This window comes from Acomys minous (genome assembly GCF_964271855.1).
Source record: "Acomys minous genome assembly, chromosome: 9".
Classification (NCBI taxonomy): Eukaryota; Metazoa; Chordata; class Mammalia; order Rodentia; family Muridae; genus Acomys; species Acomys minous.
In genome coordinates this window covers 75,254,596-75,271,610 of record NC_140490.1, presented here as the reverse complement: position 1 = coordinate 75,271,610, position 17,015 = coordinate 75,254,596, and the positions used below count along the sequence as shown (strand labels likewise).

General features: G+C 41.2%; 1 long non-coding RNA gene across 4 annotated transcripts in view; it reads right to left on the bottom strand.

The window, feature by feature from the left end:
* The window catches only part of LOC311605571, a 93,242-nt gene that overhangs the window by 57,662 nt on the left and 18,565 nt on the right, over positions 1–17,015 (bottom strand). For all 4 annotated transcript variants that reach the window (XR_014782012.1, XR_014782013.1, XR_014782014.1 and 1 more), the window contains exon 2: positions 8,085–8,167. This is a non-coding gene — a long non-coding RNA (uncharacterized lncRNA). The remainder of the gene's footprint in view (positions 1–8,084; positions 8,168–17,015) is intronic.

Genomic DNA, 17,015 nt, shown 5'->3' with positions numbered 1-17,015 from the left:
AAAGCCAGAAGACAGGTTGTTGTGTGACATCAGCCATAGCTCAAGGGTGTCAGCGGCCCTGGGATACTCTTCACTTTTTTTTTCTTTCAGGTCACAAGATCCTCTGAGTCCTCATACAGTAACATTCAGAGATGCAAAATGGTCTGTTCTTATTTCTGTTTTCTTATGGACAAAAGTCCTGTTCTATGCACATTCCAGAACTTACCTTCCTGGCAAGAACTCTGTGGGGTATCCAAACCTGTAAGTCACTGCTGTAGGAAACATCATCACCCCTTAGTTTGAATTGGTCAAGACCCTGAGGGAGGCAGGAGGAAGTCGTAGTCCTCCAAAGAGTGACAGGTGACCATGAACAAAATAAGGTTTTGGTAGAGCAGTACAGTTGATAAGTATTCTTTAAACTCATTCTTTAAACTCCTATACATGTAAACATGTATAGGAACTGTTGCTCATATGGAAAACAATATACATTTCTCACTGACTGACTGACTGATTAACTAACTAACTAACTAACTAACTAACTAACTAACTAACTAACACAGACAGTCCATTAGGTGACACTGCTCTCTACATTATGGTCTGAAAAATTATCCTCTTTGGGACAAGTTCTCAGTTTGGTCAAAGTCCGATGTGACATATACAACTGACATATTATATTCCAAACCTAAAGCTATTTTAACTTACTTGGATCATGATTCCTGTAAGTAATGACATTCCAGGATACAGATGTTGTCAAGGCTGCAGCATCATTCCTGGCACTTTACTAAGTGGAAATGGTGGGAGGGCAGTGGACTGTAGCATTGTCTCTCAAACTATGATCAGATTGTAAGTTCTATTCGCTCAGTTTTTCTTGTCCCCATGATTGCCTAAATTGATTCTGAAAAGACCCAGAAACGTTCCAATGCTTTCCCTGTTCCCACATTTTCCATTTTAAGAGATCACCTCAAGGTGATGCTTCCCAGAGCTACCTCAATGTTCTCTCATTCTTTTCATTCCCAACACAGCCACAAAAGTCAAACGAGGGGTGGCTCATGACCATGAGAAAAAGCACGTGGCTTCTAGACTTTACCTTTTCTAAAGTCACTGGGTTGGCCTGAATCTTCCTGCTGCTGTGGACAATGAAAGGACAAGTGGATGCTTCTTCAGAGAGGGGTTGGTCTTCTGCCTCTCAGTGGAGCTGAGCTGCACTTGCAGTCTGAAGTTTTAGGAGACTGTCATACTGGAAGGGCAACTACGTTCATCAATTATAAGAGAGCTGAGGTCCAAAATACCAGAAGGCATATCGGGATGTTTTCAACAGTCAGAGGAGCAGGGCAGAGGCGGATGTCAGCTGGGAAATGGGTACACGCCAGGACTGATGAGTGAGAGAAAGCACACTACAATCAAGGGAACAAATACAGAAAAGGGAGGTGAGAAGCTGAGGGTTGGGAAAGGGGGAGGGGGAGGGAGGTCAGTCAGCCTGCCTCATCTTGAGTAAAAGAATAAACTACTCTCCCTAGCTGAGGTTTCTTGGCTCTTAAAGCACTGACTGCTTTTCCAGATGACCTGGGTTTGATTCCCAGCGCTCATATGGTAGCATACAATTGTCTGAAACTGTGGCTCTGGTGCATCTGATACCCTCTTCTGGCCTTCACAGGTACTAGGTACGCAAGTGGTACACAGACCTACATGCAAGTCAAATACTCATACACATAAAATAAAATAAAATAACTAAAAGCAAACAAACAAACGAAACAACAACAATAAACCCCAGTCAATGAACCTCTCCTCCCAAAACAACAACAACAACAACAACAACAACAAAACCCCATGAGTTTCCATGTCGTTGACATCCTCAACTTACTGGGGCTTTCAGAACGGTAGTGACGAAAACAGGAAGGCACTTTTTCTAAGGTTTTATGTTGAGAGTAGTTGCTTGGACTCGTGTATTTTTCCTCAAAGTAACAAGGTTCCTATTCTTTTCCTATTTAAGTGCTGTGTTACACTCACGTTTTTGATGTAAGGTTTCTGAGATATATTGCAAGAGTATTATGTATGTTAATCAAGACTCATTATCTATGGGGCACTAAAATGATTTTCAAAATGAGAATAATTAGAGACTGGAAATACTCATGTCTATACTAAAATAAAACCAGCTCTCCAGCCCCTAATTTTGCTTTTGTTTTCACATCTTCATTTTATCTTTTTGGTGTAGTTTTTTTTTCTTTTTTGAGGCAGGTTTTCACTGTATATTTCAGGCTGCTCTGGAGCTCACGAAGTAGACCAGAAAGGCCTGGAGCTCATGGAGATCCACCTGCCTCTGCCTCTCTTGTGCTGGGACCACCATGTCTAGCATCCTCATAGTTTGATCTCTTATTACTTAAGATTCACTATAGATTTGGAGATCATTAGCTAAATGCAATTTTTAAGACACCATACTGAGATCAAGTTCATTGTGTCTGTCTTCATCCGTGGAGCACCTCACTGATAAAGGACAAAAGATAAACCTAAGGACACTACCCTTGTATCTGGTACCTACAGCAATAAAGCCCACAGGTAGAAACAGTGGAGCAACTGAGCTGTCTTTACTTACATGTGACAGTCCTGGAAAGCCAGACCAGTTTTCAAGGAAAGTATCTGTCCAGATAACTTTTGGCTCAAGTAGTAGAATGCTTGACAGAGAATCAAGTAGGAACTTGCATTTCTGAGTAAGCAGTGTATTCAGAGGCACACATACAAGAACTGCCCTTTTATTTTTAGGCTTTGGTATTATTTTTTTAAGATGATGGTGTATTGCCTCAAGGCCAAAAGATGGCTGCTCCGGCTCTAGCCATCTCTGTTCAAGGCAAAAGGAAAGAAATGTCTGGCACTGTTTATGTTTCTGTCAGTAATGGGCAAGCTTCAGCAGCCAGAACTGAAACAACATCATGGCTACGAAGAAAGCTGGGGACGTGTGTATGTTATTTTTCCAGTCTTTAGGGAGGAGGAAGCTGGGAGAATGAGGTAGGAATAAACTTGCCTAAAAATGATTGCCACACCTTGCTAAAATATAGGGCCAGTACAGGGAAGCTATTAAAACCCAAAGGTACGATCTTATTTGTTTAACTTGGGCACTTTTACTGGGTTTTCTTATTTAAATGAAACTACATGGCATGCCATAACAGCCTCAGAGAAGTGTGATGTGGCGGACATAGAGCATCAAAGAGTGAATTCTCAGTCTCGATATTGGGCAGTGAATAGGAACACTAAAGACAAATTTCCACAGCAGATATATTTACCTACTTCTTTTCTTACTCTTCTCTGCTTACATCTTTTTATAAAACAATTTCACATAAAGTATTACAGAGTGACATGCATTAAAGTTAGCACACAAGAAGTCTAAGCAGTGAGAAGCCGGCTGGCCACAGGAACCTGGTAGAGATAGATGCATTTCTCCTTGAGGTGACTAAGGACTGCAAGAGAGCACCCAGTTTGTCCTTTTTATATTTGTCAAAAGGCAGGTCTCTAGACTTCCAAGCATAGTCCCAGGGACTAGAAAGCAAAACACAAGTGTGGGGGATGGAAACAGATAGGCTCTGTAGCCCATTGATTTTGTTCACTTGCCTAGTTCTTTTTCTTTTCTCTTGCCTCAATGTTCTTCTAAGGGAGACTCTGTCATGTTCCTTTAGCTGTGGTAAGAATGTTCTCGTCCTGTTCCTGGAGCAAAGCACAGGGCCTAGCAGGTATCAAATCATAGAACCACTGATGACATGTCTCCACAGCTTCCTGGCCTCTAGGCATGTGCTCTACATGATGCGCCTCCAGCTAAGGGATATTGTCCTCCTCTTCCTCCTCCTCCTCCTCCTCCTCATCATCATCATCATCATCATCACCATCATCACCATCGTCACCCTCATCCAGGTAATTAATGGTTTTGTGTGTCTTTCTTGGACTAGAGGAAAAGAAAACACACATTTATTGAGAATATATAAGATATCAGACATTGTCTCTGTGTCATCCGGTGGTGTGTTTGATCTGACTGGGATGAGAATAGGAGCATGTTGCAGTTTGGTTAAACTTCATGTCCAGGACGGGAGGGTGTCTGTAGTAAGGCTGAGGGTCAGAGCTTGCATCTGAAACTGAAATCCAGGTCTCTGCATTTATGTCACTGCAAAGGAAATTTACACATGTGTAAAACTGAGGCCAGGCCATTTTGATTCTCTTTGCTCCCCAGCCAGCTTCTCTGGAAAGACACCAGAAAGACGCCTAGGTATGAAGTTCCAAAGCTTGTTTATGATGTCTTACTCTTTTACTCATATCTATGTGACCATGGTTCACTTGAGGTTTCTCAAAGCTTAGTGTATTCACCTGTATAGAGTAGCGACAGTGACTATAACCCCAGTAGCTTCATGGTGATAACAGTATTAGCATGAAGGAATTGTGCCACTGTCAAAGCCACTTTGTTGGAAAGTGCTTTGGAAAAAATAAAAGCTTTGATTACATTTAGCACATTGCTTTTTATTACTGTGACCTCAAGATGTAATAGAATTCTTCTACTTGGTTTTTATCCACAGAGTCAACTTTTAAGGACTATCTGACTGTCCTATAGGAAAGGGAAATAAATGCTTCTTGACTTGGACATCTTGCAAAGCTAGAGTGCACCCCTGTCTTACGGTGATCATTATAGTGAAAAAAGAAGCAGCACTTAACATCTTCCTTCTCCTGAGATCTGGGGAGGCTATCTTTAGTCAAAGCTGGGTTCCAAGCATCTACCACTGGACTTGACGTAAATCATGATAAATCTGGGAAATTTTAGTGTTGAGCAGGCAAATAAGCAGTTTCCTTAAGACTATTGGAATGGCTCTTATCCTAGTGTATGTCACCTGTCTGGTACTGGGATGAGGTAGCTTTGGATGTCAGAGGTAAATGGTTTTCAAGTCAGACATATTCTGAGGCCAAGCCTACAGAAGGGCTTTGGGTGGAGAAGGGAACACAGGAAATGTATGAGACAATAGGTCTCAACTGACACTGTCCAATCCTTCTGGAGGAATGAGTTGCTCATACACTGTATTTTTGACATGTACCTCACTCACTCACATCTATCTAGAAGGCTAATGGACTCTACTGCATCACTCAGACTCTCTGTGTGCAACTGTCTCTGAAGGCTCATGGGCTTGACTGCATTGCACTCACAAGCTCACATCTGCGTGTAGGATGATGACACTTCAGTTCTTCAGGAAGAAGACAGTTATGATAGTCATTTAATTCTCACACAGGTCTCAATTTTACTCATTGGGATGCTAACTGTCATTCAATAACTCAGCCACATGTAAGGCAGTTTCTGTTCATTTGCCACTTCACATAGCTTCTTGGTCTTCTGTCTTATATAATGTCAAGATCCTAAAAGTAAGTGAGTAAGTAGAGCTCTCCCTTTCTTTCTCCCCCCACAGCACTCTCTCTTTCTCTCGTTTCTTCTTGTAGAGTTGTGAACCAGACTCAGCATATATATAGAATCCTAGAACATGGTTGTGACTATGTGGGGACAAGAAATTTAAGCAGGGCTTTCCAGGCAGATCATGCTAACCACTAAATAGTTTAGGGTAACATACATGAACAATACCAAGAGTACTAGACTGAGTCTCCAAAGGAAAATTAAAACATCCAAGTAAAACAGTAAGGGAAAAAACCCACATCAGAGAGTTTAAGCAACCAAACGGAATAAATGACCCAGGAGGACATTTGTAGCTCCTTAAATCAAGGTGTTCCAGGAAAGCAAAGTAGATGGAACTGTGTTAGACTTGTTGAGTAGCATTTATTGAGTATGGACTGGATATGAGGGAGTATCCCAAAGGCTTTGACACATGGTTCCATGGAATGATGTGAGAATATCAGTTGTTGGCAGTGCCACTCTGTGCCGGAACTCATGACTCTAGAAAGTCCTGATGGACACTCAGCCTCTCTAACTCCAAAGCATGTATCCAAATATGGAGGTGCTTTCTGCTTAGGAAATTGACTCAGACTCACGATAAACACAACAGTAGTCACTCCTAGTGTGATCATTAATCGTGATGAATAACACACCAAATTTACAGCTTACTGTATTCCTTTTTAACTATTCTCATTCTAGCTAATTCCAAAGCAGACCCACATTCCATCTCACGGTTGTCTGATGCAGAGTAAAGTCATTAGGATGTGCAGGTAAACCATGATTTGTGAGGTCTCATTTTGATTAGAAACCCCATGGTCAACAGAGAGTAGTTACGAGTGACAGAGTGAGCTGGCGCAGTTGTATGAGAGTCAGAAGATGGTAGGAAAGGCTGAGAAGGTCCTTCTCTGAGTCTCTATTGGCTTGTAAGAATGGTCCATATCAAGGACAGAAACTGGGGACATATTTTAATTACTTTATTCTTTCCCCACAGAGCCATCTTTATGGTTCCTTTTTTTGGTTATCTCCAATCTCCATGGGAAAACAGGAGTTCTTGGAGAAGCTGCATCTGTATTAAAATTCCCACAAATTGAGAATCCTCAATCGTGCCTGCCTACGACATCCTGATTTTGCAGAGGTGGAAGCTTGCAGGTCAAGAGCCAAGTTCTCCAGAGCCGTCTCAGTCCTAGTAGAGTCACTTTCAATGTGTGTCTGACCTAACATCCCCATGACTATTAGGTCACCCTGTCACAAAGTACTGCACAGTTTACATTGTCAGCCTCAGCGGATTATCGTCTTAGATTGCTGTGAGGTAATGTCTGAGACTACAAGAGAAATCTCCCTGCCTTGCAGCAGCACTGCCTCATGCCCCTCCCTCCGGCAATGTATTTAATAAATATTAACTTATGATATCCTTTCCATGTGGTTATAAAAGGGCATGAAGTGTTTTGCATGGCAGCAACTGACCAGGGTCACTTTGCATATGTGTTTCTTGACAGTCACTCACGTTTATCTTAGAATGGAACATTTTCTTTGTCTTAGTAGAATTGTTAGTTTTTGTTTTTATTTTTCCAAACCAACAGACAATTAAATCAAGCAAGCATGTGTTGGATATTTTCATTAACTCTGATATGTTGTGTCTTACTTGGCCAACCCATGTTCAAGCCACAAAGTCAAACAGCATCTTCCCAGCTGACTGAGGAAAGGAAAACACTTTGGGTTAATTTTTATTAGCAATTTCTGAAACACAGTTAGCCCCTTTCAATCTATACACTTTGCTATTTCTTTTAGCTTAAGAAAGTTTTCTTGTAATTGATCTGACTTCCTGCCCAATTTCTAGTCTGGATTTTCACTTTTTGAATCTAAAATGTCAAGCTGTTTCTTCTTTTTTTACCTTTTCCCATTCTTTCAGTCTTCATCTCTTGGTTTGTTTCTCTCATGAAAAGATGGTGATGATACCACTCCTGCAGCTTTGTTTTTTAGTTTCTTCTTTACATATGTCAGCTATGTCCTCTGATATGTAAAAGTTAACAAAATGTGTGAATTTCCCGCTGTGTTATGTGTATAAATGTATGGGTTGGGATTACGAGTTTGCCTATGAAGGCTGGTGATGAGTGGTCTTCAGGCATTACTTCTATGGTCATTGAAATACACACTATTACTTAAATTCTAACAAACTCTGCTGAGATTTATGCCTTCTATGTCTGGAGATAGCAGGGCTTAGTGAGTTAAGTGAGTGTCTTGAGACCTCCTCAATCCATGTGGGACCAGGCTCTACTTTATGTCTCCTCATTGCTGGTTCAGGAAGCCATGGTCCTGTGAATGGGATTGCCTCGTTCTGTTCCAACTGAACTTTACAGTTTCTACAATGAAAAGGAAAGGAAAAAGGAAACAGCTGGAGAAGGTGGTTCTATTGACATATTCCTCTTCATGCCTCAGGATTGGGTTAGTGCAGACGTTTTGCTAGAAGCTTCCTTTACATTCTTTAACAACCTTGTGGGTTGTAACAGGAGAAAGCTTTCAGTAACGATTGCTTCTGGAATTTCTGGTTTGTATGATAATAACAGTTTTATGGGCACAAGGATTAAGACCCAGAGCAGTAAATGAATCCTGATGCCATACTTCCTACCGTCCAGACATAAAGGAGAGGAAACAAGACAGGCCACAAGCAAACAGCACCCGCTCCCTTGCACAACGTACTCACCAGCTATACAATAGGCACAGTCCACTGGAAATGTAGAGACAATCTAACACCATCAGGCCCGAGGGAAAACAGGGATATAGCAGCTGAAAAACAAAAAAGGTTGATGGTATAGAAATATATAGAAAGGTAAAGAAAAGGACTTTAAAAATTAAACCCTCCAAAATGTTTTTAGAACAAATTAAGCCCAGGCAGAAGGAAACTTTTGACTTATATTTTCAGTTGTAAGAACATTTCTGTTATTCTCTACTCTAAGGAAAAGAGGAAAGAAAAAGAAAAAATAAGAAAAAGTAGAAGAGATGGATGAGGGAGTTGAAGTCCTGGGACTCACTAAAGATACAGAAAATATGGGAGGAAAAAAAGAACATCAGGGACATTAATCCAAAAGATTCAATAGCTAATTAATTAACAGTTGTGTTCTATGGTAGCACCATGTACTTCCATTATGGTAAGGTTATTGTTTTTTATATATTTTATTTTTGGTTGTGAGCCCTCTTTCCAGTCCCGTTTTTCACATATTTTAATAAAATTAATCACTAGTGTATGCTGAGGTTTTCATTATGGTAGAACATGGGCAACGGTTTAAGTCACAGGGTCTACTACTTTTCAGTGGAACAAAGAGCCTGAGTCATAATGATAATAGGACAGGAAATGGGTACAGCACAGTTCTTGATTGGATTTAGTAGTAGGAAGGAGAAAATAGCAGGCCCAACTCCTGACTTGTTGGATTCTAGTGAGGCCGAAGCTCAACAGTTGGCCCTGGAGAAGTTAATGTATTAAGTTACAGTAGCCTAAAGGGAACCACTGGGAGGTTACAATATGGGTGTTCATGAAGGTCTGAGGCTCAGGGAACATGTGTGGTCAGGAGATAAGCTGAAAATAATCATATCTGCTGAACCCATGAAGTGAGGGCAGTCCCTCAAAGAGTTCGAATCTACACTGAGAAGAGCAGAGAGATGATCCTAGCAGAGAGGGAAAGGGGGCTCCCAGTGAAGAGGGACCCAGGAGCCTGAGTAGCAAGCAAGCCAGGACACATGGGCAGCTTGGGGAGAGGTGACAAAGGGTGGAAACACACTCAGTAAAGGTCTTGATGGGGCAGACTACCACTACTGTTTGTAAGAACAGTTTTAATGGCTTTCCAAAGCAAGGCAAATCATAGTTGAAAACTGAAAAAGAAGTTCAACTCAGACTCTTCATTTATCTTGTTGATTTAAATGAAAATCCCAAACATTCTATTTTACCAATACAGACCTAGGAGCCAGATGCTGGGGTGAAACTCTGCTAGCTCAGAGAGGCAGAGAAAGCGCTCAGCTGGCTTTCCTACTCAGCTCATGTCCCGATGAATGAGGCCAAAAAGATTCACTAGCTCATCTGACAGCCTAGGAGGAAAAGGCTAAAAACCCCAAGGCTACAGGCTTGCTAGCTCAAAGCTCAAAAAGCCAGAGGTCAAGGAGCTGAAGAGCTCAAGAGCTGAAAGCTAAAAGCCCAAGAGCTCCTTCTCTTTCTACACGCTGTCTTAAACACCCCTCAACTCAAAGTCCCTCCTACTCTTTAATGCCTGCCAGCTGGTTTCTTGCTCTCCCTCTTGACCTAGGGTTAACTTTATCAAATCCTATGTACAGAAAGCTCTTGGATAAAAGGTGTGTGTTAGAGCTCAACCGTGCCAAACAAAAGACAGGTTTTTCAGTTCACAGTCTCAGGGATCACAATGGGATAGAAGATCCTGCAACATTACCTCCTATGTAAACTGGACTAGAGACATCTATGCAAGGTTGCTGGCATAGGATTCGAAGAATGAGTGCATGTGTTCCAGGGCTGTGTGGAGCTGTGTTTGGAGGATAGCTCTGTCAGGGTTTAGCCACAATCACATCACCTAGTCAATTCAAGTCTTTTTCCTTTCTTCAATAAAATAGGGAGTGGTGAATCATCTACCTTCAAAAGCAACCTTTCAGAATTACATATTGATTTCTTTCCAATATGAGTGACAATTTAATTATTGAATGTCTGCGTCCTGTCATCAGGCATAATAGTTTGTAAACTGGTGCCATTGGGGGTTACTTTTGTCTACACAATGGTGAATACAAGTTGTCTTATCACTGGCTTGTGTCTAGTCTCCATATTCTCTTTTTTCCCCCCCATATGAATGGTAGATAACCAAGGCTTATCTCAGGTGCTTCTTCACAGCACAGTCTTCATCAATCTGAAAAAGGAAGTGACAGTCATTTGGCATAGGAAAGAGAGTGAAGAACACTGATTGGACAGGGTCGAAAGAGAAGCAGGAGAGGAGTGGGAAGCTGGTACTCACCTCCTGGATAAGACTAGCAAGAGCCCAGACAGCGCCCAGAGACAGTAGCTAGGCCACAGTCCTTGTGAGCCTGTGCCATCAAGACAGGGGAGTCCTAGCACTAGTCGGTGGAATGTGAGGAAAGGGACCTTCAGTAGAAAGGCTTTCTTTTGGCCAGTACTCAGAATGCTTTGGGATGACTTGTATGTGGTTGAGGATTAAAGAAATGCTGTGTGTCTTTCCTGCAATTGTGGATTTTGAAAAATCAGATCTGCAGCACATTTATACCATCTACCAAGCAATGCCTTAAAAAAAATTCTCCTTGCTGCTCAGTTTTGCTCATTGTTTTTGACATTTACCTCTTATGGTTATTAGAATTTTAAAAATTGAAAAAAAATCAGTTATAAATGAGGAACAGCATAACTGTGATCTGCATGGGGCAAGCCAGAAGATGTCTTGGTGGATTCGCATAAAAGATGACAGTTCACCCTCATGATCGGCATCTCATCAAGACTGAAGAAACTCAGCGAGCCCCTTCCGTCTTCACGTTTAGCTCCTATCTCAGGACTTATGTGCAACGGGGCAGCTAGAGATTTTAGGCAGAGTGATATTCGTGCACTGGATTAAGGGAGATTGTTACCTTAATAGATCAGTCCTACTTACCTGTGCATGTACACTAAAATGTGTCCTTATTTTCATGTCAACCCTTCTTTGACAAGATAACATCATGGGAACTAGCATAGAAATCTAGTTGAAGGTATCAAATTAACTAAGCAGTTCCAAATTTAATTTTTATCTTTAATGTTCTTTTAATACCTATTGGTATATGGAAACTAACATTTATATATATATATATATATATATATATATATATATATATATATATATATATTTCAATATGAAATTATAAGCCCAACTAATGTTTGCTCGCCAGCCTTTAGCACAATCCCAATACAAAGCCTTCTTAGAATCTGTTTGTTCAGGAATTCTTTCCAATAGACCTAAGCCCCCATCCTTTCCCCTCTCTCTGAACCACTCCCAACATTCCCGCTAGTATAGTGTCAGTAAGGTGCAATTCACTATCAGTTTTTACCCTAAATGTTTGGTTGACTATCATGCCTTTCATGACATTGAATTTCCAGTGAATAGTTTTTTCCCAAGTCAAGTGGCTTCCCGGATTTGGACCACATGGGTGAGGATAGGAATGGGGCTACTGAAGACTTTCTCCTCTGCCACAAACGACACAGCTTAGAGTCATTAAAATGTTAGCTCAATTACACAATTACACCTTCAGTGCATGTCCTGGGACAAGTTATTTGGCATATATATATATATATATATATATATATATATATATATATATATATATGTAACCCCCAATGGCACCAGTTTACAAACTATTATGCCTGATGACAGGACGCAGACATTCAATAATATATATAATATATATGTGTGTTTGTGTGTGTGTGTGTGTGTGTGTGTGTGTGTGTGTGTGTACATGGCCACAATAACCAAATCTGCTTTTGAAAAGGTCGCTTGGTGGATTAAAACAAATTGCACATACATCAAATGTTTCGCACTATGTCTAGAGATCATTGATAACAATAGTAGTAACACCTGCATTGTATTTCTGCTTTCTCGTGAGGACAAGCTTAGTTAGGGCTTGGCTCTTATGCTGCACATCTGGGTGCCTCCTATGTACTGCATAAGTCTGATTAGCTCCACTTTGAATTCCTCAGTCCCAGGGACTTTGTACCTACCCATGTAAGAAATCCATTCCTTAGCCACATTTGGCGTGCATCAGCTCTTCACTGGCATTTGTCTTTGGCATCTTGTCATTCAATAGGCTCCTTGGAAACTTCATGCTTGTTTGCTTTTTGTGTGTTTTTCCAGGGATGGCTAAACATCATACCTTTGCCTGTGGCTTATATTCTTTTTTGTTTGTTTGTTTTTTGGTTTTCTACAGAGGGTTTTTCTGTGTATCCTTGGGTGTCCTAGACTTGCTGTGTAGACCTGGCTGGCCTTGAACTCACAACAATCCTCCTGTCTCAGCCTCCTCGAGTGCTGGGATTAAAGGCTTGCACCACCATGCCCAACTCCTTTTTTCTTACATAATGCTATTTGTATGAACCATTGGTGGCCTTCTGGTTTCATTTCTTCCTTTACCTCAGTAGTAAAATTACCAGCTTTCCATTGACCCTTTTTATTTTCTTACTCCAGATAATTGTTGCTACATGGCCCAATCTAGCTTTAAATAGTTAACTCTTCTACCTTGGACTGGAGTACTGGGCTCCCAGGTATGTGCCATCAGCTCTCTCACAGGCTTTTGTCGCCTCTGTTATCCTGTGAGGGTTCTTGTCCTGACAGAACCTATTTTCAGTTGTCTCTACAGATACCACTTACTGTGACCAAACTCTGAGGCTGACAAAGCACATGCAACCCACAGCTAGTTTATTGCACAGCATGGGTAATGACAGTAGTTTGTTTTTAAATCATTATAGAATGGACCTCTGGGCAGCAATGCTTCACCAAAACACAGTTTCAGGAACTCAGAACCAGGAAGTGACTTGGTTCCACTGAGAACTTCAGTCGTATTTAATGTCACTGGACTCCAGTGGTACCTGGAGCTTCCCAACTGCCAGTTTTCTACCATTGTGACAAAACACTGAACATAACAGCTTTTTAGAGTGGGGAGGCTTATTTTTGACTCATGCTCCCAAGGTTTCCATCCTCTGAGGGCTGATGGTGAGGAAGGGAGTCTCAGAGGAGTATGCGCCAGGTAAGATGCTCTCCTCACAGCAGCCGGGCAGTGAGATGCTCTGGCCACCAGTCTGCTTCAAAGGGAAGGGCCCAACAATTCAGCTAGACCTTGTCTGCTTCAAGTGGCAGCCATTTGGGTGTTGTCACACCTGCCAGATTCTTCTTATACTTGTTGGCTGTCCTCTGTCACCTGGTACTTCCTGTCCTCTGTCTCCTGGTACTTCCAAACTTTTCTTCCTGGCCTCCTGCCAGGTGCTCCACACTCAGTTTTCTCTTCCAACCCTGGCTGCTGTTCTAAATTCTTCATAGGCTTCTCTTCTCACACTTTGCTCTTAAATGTGGGGATCCTGAGGCTCTTTCTTTAAGATTCTTTTCCTCTCACCCTCTGCTTGCTCCTGGGAAGGCATTTGCTTCTATAAGGAATAGACCCCCAAATGATGATGTCTCAATACCAGCAATGAGAGGAAATAAATATTCCTACCTTAGCTAGGTTTTTGTATTTAAAGACTGAAATTTGAACTCAGGACCCCATTCCAGATTTCAAACACTTATCAGAATCAGGGCCAGCAATCCAAGCTATTCAGTAGGCTAGGGTAAGGGGACTGTAAGTTCAAGGCTCGTCTGGGCAACAGAGCGAGTGCAAGGCTAGCCTGAGCTTGTCTGAGTGAGTGCAAGGCTAGCCTGGGAAATACAGTGAGACTCTCAGGGTAAAAAGTAGAATGTGAGCCAGCTGTGTAACTCAGGGGTGGAAGGCTTGCTCTGTGAGCATGAGGCTCTGGATTCAAATACCCAGTGACACAAAAAACAAACACCTGGCTATTGAAAATACCAGGGTGGGGAATGGCTAGGTAGCTGAGGACAGAGTACAGGATGGGTAAACTCCTCAAAGACTATAGAAGACTTTGGTACTGCATAGAGGAAAGGATTTTGTACGATGCTTTAGGATGTAGCACCGTCTATGAGGACCTTTCCAGTCTTTGCATTTTCTTTTTTTTTTTTTACATATCTTTTTAAAAATTAATTTATTCATATTACATCTCAGTTGTTAGCCCATCCCATGTATCCTCCCATTCCTCCCTTCCTCCCACTTCCCCCCTACTCCTCTCCCCTCCCCTATGTCTGTGTCTGAGGGGGACCTCCTCCCCCTGTATATGCTCATAGGGTATCAAGTCGCTCCTTGGTGACCTATTATCTTTCCTCTGAGTGCCACCAGGCATCTCCATCCAAAGGACATGTTCAAATATGGGGCACCAGAGTTTGTGTGAAAGTTAGATCTCCTTCTCCACTCAACAGTGGAGAATGTCCTGTCCATCGGCTAGTCTGGGTAGGGGTTCGAGGTTTACTGCCTATTTTTTCCTTGGCTGTTACCATAGTTTGGGGAGGACCCCAGGGCCTAGACTCACCTGTAGTTTTCCAGGACCCGCTGGATCCTTCTATTTCCTCTTTCTCCTAGGCTTCTCACACCTAAACTCTCAATAGGATGTCCTCCCCTCTTACCCACTATCCTGGTAGGTACAGTTTTTCATGGGGACGTACACCTTGGACTAGTGTCTCGATATAAGTGAGTATATACCATTTAGCTCTTTTTGCTTCTGTGTGAACTCACTCATTATGACAATTTCTAGTTCAATCCATTTGTCCACAAATTTTGGAAATTCCTTGTTTTTAATAGCTGAGTAGTAAACCAAATAACCCAATAGAGAAATGGGGTGCAGAACTAAACAGAGAATTCTCAACAGAGGAATATCAAATGGCTGAGAAACACTTAAAGAAATGCTCGACCTCCTTAGTCATCAGAGAAATGCAAATCAAAACAACACTGAGATTCCATCTTACACCCATCAGAATGGCTAAGATCAATAACTCAACTGACACCTCATGCTGGCGAGGGTGTGGAGAAAGAGGAACACTCCTGCATTGCTGGTGGGAATGCAAACTAGTACAACCACTTTGGAAAGCTATCTGGTGCTTTCTCAGAAAAATGGGAATAGGGCTTCCTCAAGACCCAGCTATTCCACTCCTTGGCATATACCCAGAGGATGCACTACCACACAACAGGGACATATGCTCAACCATGTTCATAGCTGCCTTATTCATAATAGCCAGAACTTGGAAACAACCTACGTGTCCCTCAATAGAAGAATGGATAAAGAAACTGTGGTACATTTACACTATGGAATACTACTCAGCTATTAAAAACAAGTCTTTGCATTTTCTTTTGCTCTTTCTGGAATGTCCTCCTAAATACAAAGAAGAGTCACTTTGCATATGAGTGCTGGGCTAACCTCCGACCTGACCTGATAACTGGCATACAGGCCAGTGGTGCATCCAGTGAAGTTAGGGGCAAGTTGTGTGTGTGTGTGTGTGTGTGTGTGTGTGTGTGTGTGTGTGTGAGAGAGAGAGAGAGAGAGAGAGAGAGAGAGAGAGAGAGAGAGAGAGAGAGAGAGAAGAGAGAGAGAGAGAGATTGTGGTTAGAAAGGAGAACTTGAACTTGCAGACAGCCTGCGTTCAGTTGATGTGACTCATGTGAGGTGGCTCACAGATGCCTGTAACTCCAGCTCCAGGGCATTTCACACCTCTGGCCTCCTTGGACACTCTTATGCATATACTGCTTAAATGAATAAAATAAACCTTAAAAAAATGAATCACCAGAAAAGGAATAAAATGGCAACAGAGGTATTCTGCATAAATTCTGCAGCCATCATAAAGGGATTCAGCAAAATAGCAGAGACAAAGGAACCTTTAAACCTCAAGACGTTCTAAACCAACAATTTACTGACGTGTTGAAGAAAACTGTAGAAACAAACAAAAACACTTGTCAAGTGCAATTAAAATAGCACTTTTTAAAATAAATAGGGTTTTTATAAGCAGAAAAATCTACTTCAATTAAAAATAAACACTAGTGATATATCACTAGTAAATGTCAAATTTGATGTCAGGGCAGACACAGAAGGCTAGAGTTTACATATGTTAGGTTGCTATGAAGCTCTTGGTCTGCATAGTGAAATGCATTTTGGATATTCAGAATTAACAGACAAAATGTAAAAAAAAATATTTAGAAGAAAACACAAGGGAGCATCAACTGGACTTCATGATAGAAAAACCTCAACATACACAGAGATTGTTAGACTGGTCTGCATATATTTAAATACTCTTTTGTTTGAAATACTGCAATTAAAATAAAATGACAAAAAACTAACAGGGGAGAAGTCACTGCAACAGGTAACAGAAAGTGAGACAGTCTTGGCTACCAAGATTCTTAAATAATAGTAAAACGTGTGTATTGAATTGTACGAAGTTCAATTTTATTTGAAATGTGAAAATGTAAAACAGAACAGTGACTCAAAAGAAACACAAATGAACAACAAAATGTTTAATCTTATGGAGCAATTTAAAAAATCCAAAATTAAAGAAAATGTAGACTAGATTTCTCTTGAAAGGAAGATTAGAACTAGGCTAAGGCCCAGGCTGAAACACAGGGATGGATCCACACTCTGACACTATTAGAACTTGGAAGAGGGCAACTTGCTAACATGTATGGGGATGTTCAATATGTCCACAGTTCTGGGCCCAATAACTCACTTAGGAATTTACCTTAAGGAACTAGTAAGAGATGAACTCAAAACATAAAATAATAATGCCTACAAATTTTTGGAACTGGCTATACACTGTCAGTTGGCTGGCTTAAAAAAAATAAAGGCATTTATTTGATTAATTATCCTTAGACATAGTTTTTTAAGAAATGTGGCCACTGAAAATAGTCAACATATAATGAATGATAGATGAAAAATATCAGTTTATCCAATTACAATTCCTTTCCAATTTTGTTTTACACATACATCAAAACAGCGAGTATTCTGGGAAGGAAGAGGCCATAGGAATCACATTCT